At 35.0% G+C, this 5022-nt stretch overlaps 1 pseudogene; it reads right to left on the reverse strand.

Annotated features, from left to right (window-relative positions):
* Positions 1–2232: 2232 nt before the first annotated feature.
* LOC121366817 lies at positions 2233–3798 on the reverse strand (annotated as a pseudogene).
* Between the last annotated feature and the right edge of the window lie 1224 nt (positions 3799–5022).

Raw genomic sequence — 5022 nt, forward strand, 5'->3', positions numbered from 1 at the left:
TTTCTCTGTTAAACACAAAAAAAAACATTCTTACACATTTTTGAGAGAATAGTAATCCTTTTTATGACTATATGATAATGAAATGCACTAATGCTTAACCTCCTGCTGTCTTATCCAGAGACTTTATTCTTTTTTAGCCACCTCAAGTGACGTATATCGCACATGATGCGCAAGCTGATTATTGATGACTCAGCATTTCTCTTCAATCAAAAGGGAAAAAAGATGACGAAGTAGGAGTCAGAGACAGAGAAATGATCCTTGCTATCTGTTGGATTTGATAACAAGATCACGAAAATTAATGACAAAGTATATACCTGCTTTTTCTAACTTTTTTAAGAATTGTAACAATAGTAGGAGGATTGACACCATTAAATCTAACTTTGACATTTTGACTTCTGGCATCAATAACAATAATGTTTAGTGCATCTACTGGATACTTTGCACTCTAATTGACAACAGGTCCATACTTTCCAACTTCTTAGAAAAAGTTAGTCATTCTCCAATGACAGCTATGGTGCTAGTATTTTTAGTCGGCACTCAATATATCAACAAAGATACTGCCAAAAGTTAGTAAAAGTTGGAAAATGTCATAAGCTGTAGGTTTTTATTGAATTCTCGAGTCTTTCACTGAAAGCTGTGCTTTTTTTTCAAAGGTTTTTCAGACTTTTAAAGCTTTTTTGTTCGTTTGATGCTCCTTTTGGCGTATTCTTAAGGGTAACAGAAATAATTTTTGTCATACTGTTTTTGTATCTAATTAAATTGTTTTGTTTCCCAATGAAAAAGCAAATGCTTTTTAATTAAAAAATTCGCCGTACTTTTTCCAGAAATTCTACTTCCAAGTTGTACTTCTTGCAGAACCAAATCACAATTCCGTTTAGGGCGTGACCTATACGTGACGTCATAGTAGTAACGGAAGTAGTCAGTAGTGGCACCTCAGAGCTTGAATGGAGCTTGAGTGTAGTGATTGTGAATTCTTGTATTGATGATCCAATACGCCTTATCAGTTTGAGCCTAGTGGTACAAGTGGAGAATCTTCTGACTCTGATGAAGATGAAGAACTAGGCCAAAGGGATAACGAACGACTATCTCATCTTTCCTGGTCTGATAAAATATTCAAGTGTATATAATTATTATATTTACTATTTTGCTACAGGTTTCGTGTCACAACTGTCAGATAATGTCATCTGCACAAGAGTGTATTATGTTGTAAGAGATTCCACAAGTAGCTAGCAAAAGTAGCACTCATAGTACATGTATTACTGAACATCCAGGCTTTCATGCTGTGTGTCTCTGAACATATGGTACTACAGGTAGCTTATTATCAGTACCGACAACAGTATGGATCATTAGCTTCACCCATGAACTGAGTATGCTCATTATTTTTATGTTGTCCATAATGCATCAATTCCTATAGGCGTTACAGATATACAGCATATCGACAATTGACAAGATGTGTTTTGGGTTGGGCTAGGAAAAAGTACGAGTTGTTTCTTCCTTCCTGTGCAGTTACAAAATCCGGTGAGACATTTCCCACACGACTGGTCACTTTTGTAGGATTTAAATACCCTGAATTGTCTTAATGACTTTTGAACATTAACATGCATATTATTTATCATAAAATCTTTTCTTATGTTCCAATATTTGCTTTCCCTTTCTCAGATGGAAAAGCTATCACTTAATGGTGGTGGAACTATATCCATCTGTGTCATGCCTTTCATTTCTCCTGGCCAATTCGATGGTTTCTTTTAGAATTTCCTGACATAGTCTACATATAAAAAATAAATACCAAATGACAAACTACATAATACAAATAAACTCACTGAAGTTGGTGCTTCTAGTATTTTTTTTATTACATATCCTCCTTCTTGTACTTTGGAAAGGATATAGGCAAACCGTTCCGTGCCCATTTAGTCTTAGCAAGTTTTCTCTTAGAATTTTCATTAAAATGCATAGCTGCAAGTAGTGTTTCTATAAATATGATTTAAAATAATAAATCAAAATTTTACTACTCCCAACCTTGATTGCATTCCCTTAAATGAAAAAGCAGTTTGATTTTGGCAGGAAATGGATCATGACACTATGAAAACCTTCTAAAGAAAAGTCTGGTAGAGAGGAGAGAGTTTTCTTTACATCTTTCAAAAACCGAGTGTTCCTTATCAGAGTCGACTTTTTCACTAGCCTTGGAGTCTAAATCAATAAAAATACATATGGTAGAGACTTTGCATCACTTACGGAATTTCAACCATTTCTTATTTTTTCGACCAGATAGACGTTCCATGTAAGCATTGCTAAATAATGGCCCATGTTTCTTATGCTTGTTGTGAATGTGATTAAAATAGACAGCCACTTTGCCTCGATGAGATCTCCATCTCCATTACATTTTGAACAGCTGACCAGTATAGTGGTTGATAATACTCTTTGTCCAGCTTCCAATAATGTCACATCTTTTTCTTTAGCTAAAGCATCAAGTTTCTTTCGAAGTCCTATACAAAGTTTGTCATGCAGTGATAATTTAGTTTTACCTTTAGCAATATGCCAGATATCATAGCGATGATTGGTTTCAGGTAAGTTTTTCCCTACCCATTTGCTATTTTGCTATGTCTGTCATACCAGAGTCCAACCTTAAAACCTTCTTGTTGAAGTTTATTAACAGCTCTTACTAATCCCTCCTTTTTCCATATGATAGCTACTTTCAACTTCATTACTCTAAAATGAATTTGCAAGTATGCAGTTAAGTTGCTTTAATATCATATATATCTTAGCGTATACCTGTACAAGCTGTACATCCAAAACATTGATTTCTCCAAATCAAGAACATGTAGCTGCCATATTTTTGCCGAATGACCTGGACTATCTGCTCTTCCATCACCTCCACTAACCAAGACAAATTACTCTTCTTTTTTTCTTCTAAAATTTGAGTCCTCTTTTGGCTCCATACATTTTCAATGGCTTGGTGTAAAACCTTGCTGATGGTTAGTAAAAGTCCTGCTTGTGATTGATTTGCAGTTCATACTTTCCAAAAGTCTTAGAGTTTGTTCAGGCAGGATCCAGAAGTAAATAGAGGCTGACAGAAGAAGATTACCCAGAAGGAATATTATTCACAAAAGTTGCTATTCCAGCTATAAACAAGCCGCATAAATCACAGGTTTGATTTATTTGTAAAAATGTTCCGATGACATGTTTCAGTATGGTTGTCTCTAATTGCAGACAGGACATTTCTTGAACAAAAGCAATAGTGAATCTTCATACACAATGTACTTAGGCTGTTCCACTATATTGGTCTTTGTGAGTCTAACTCTCTATAAAGGCAAAGAAAATATAATTTTAATCTTAATACATACATACTCATCAGTGAATTCAGAATGTCCTTCACTCATTAGTGGATCATAAGAAATATCCAATTGGTTTTCATGATTTGTATCTGTGTGCCATGAATCCGAGCCATCATTTAGAAGTGATGACAGTTTCCCTTAGATTTGAGATCACTGGTATCAAATGTAATCAAATCACATTGAATTCCAATATCAGACTGGAAGGTTTTGACAGTTTTGTACTCCTATGTATTAACAAGTGAGTATAAACTAAAGTTTTTATATGAAAGATACCTTTTGAGGACTTTGAAGGTGTTACTTGTATTCTTACATTGCGAACAGATGACACACTTGAATTCCTGCATCCTGAACATCACATTTTACTTGAGTTTCCACAGACTTCTAAAACATTATGAGTATGTATCAAAAGTCTCTTGGATCTTACTTGTCTTGGTTCTTCTAACTGACTTCCACTCTCACAATCCATGTTTATGTCATTATCACATTGCTTCAGTCATGTTCTCTAACTCTACACAATGTTTAAATTTTAAGGGCAATGTAGGTTACTGTTATTAGCCTGTGAATATAACTTACACGACGCCTTCCCTTTTCTCATATGCAGTCCTTAACTTTTTACTTTGGTCCAGAAGAGTCACATCTAATCTTCTCTTAAGATAGTTGGAACAGCTTTAGATTTCAACTTCATTCTCACTTTTACCAAATGAATTTTGAATTACTGAGCTTTGTTCGTAGCATCATCTGTGAGTGATTGCTACAAAGACTACTATTTTCTGATGGACCGCTCCAACGATCTCTATGCTTTTAACTTGCTCTATCCATTTCTTTCTCAGTACTGATCTTTAGGAAACTTTATATAGGGTAACCTCATCACTGGAATGCTAGAACAACCAGCTGCAACACATCTGTTAGGCATTTCTTAGTCCCATGTGCAGAATGTGTTACTACTCTGACGTCACGGAAGTAACGCCCACGAGACTGGGCAATATAATTTATTTCACCATACATTTTGTTTTTGATAATAGATTTCTGCAATAGCATGACTAGTATTGCACTAATTTTTTATATATTTGTATGTTACCACAAGGTCTTTCATTTTTATCAGAATATGAAAACCATTTCTGTTACCCTTTAAGAAGTACAGAAGTTTTGCTACTGTTCACTATAGTTTGGTGCTACCAGTGCCATGTTTGCCAAGTTAAAGCAGTTCAAGCCGTTACCCATGTACAGACACACATACACACACACACACCCACACTGACAGACTACAGTAACCCTCGCTATGCACCCACGCACAGCGAGGCTACAAGAAATTACCTGGGAACTTGAATGTGTTTTATCACATGAGTTCTAGACAACAAGGAGAGGTCCTTGAGAATACAATAAGAAATTTATAATGCTGTTAGATTCTGTAATTTTGATAGCACGACATTAACAATTTGCAAACTCGTACAACTTAGCTAGAACAGTTACTATACCAAAATATTAAAGAAGAAACAGGAAATAATCCGAATACAATTGTAAGTCAATGTACAACTAATGAGACAATTAATCAATCTCTAATACTTGAATATGAAAGCGCTGCAAATGTGAGATTCAAAGTAGATAGTTTGTTTTAGATCATACTGCAACTGTGAAAATGGTGGCAAAACCTGGAGATGTACTGTGTTTTTTTAGTATTTTTACCAATACA

The sequence above is a fragment of the Gigantopelta aegis genome, unplaced genomic scaffold (assembly GCF_016097555.1).
Source record: "Gigantopelta aegis isolate Gae_Host unplaced genomic scaffold, Gae_host_genome ctg7243_pilon_pilon, whole genome shotgun sequence".
NCBI lineage: Eukaryota > Metazoa > Mollusca > Gastropoda > Neomphalida > Peltospiridae > Gigantopelta > Gigantopelta aegis.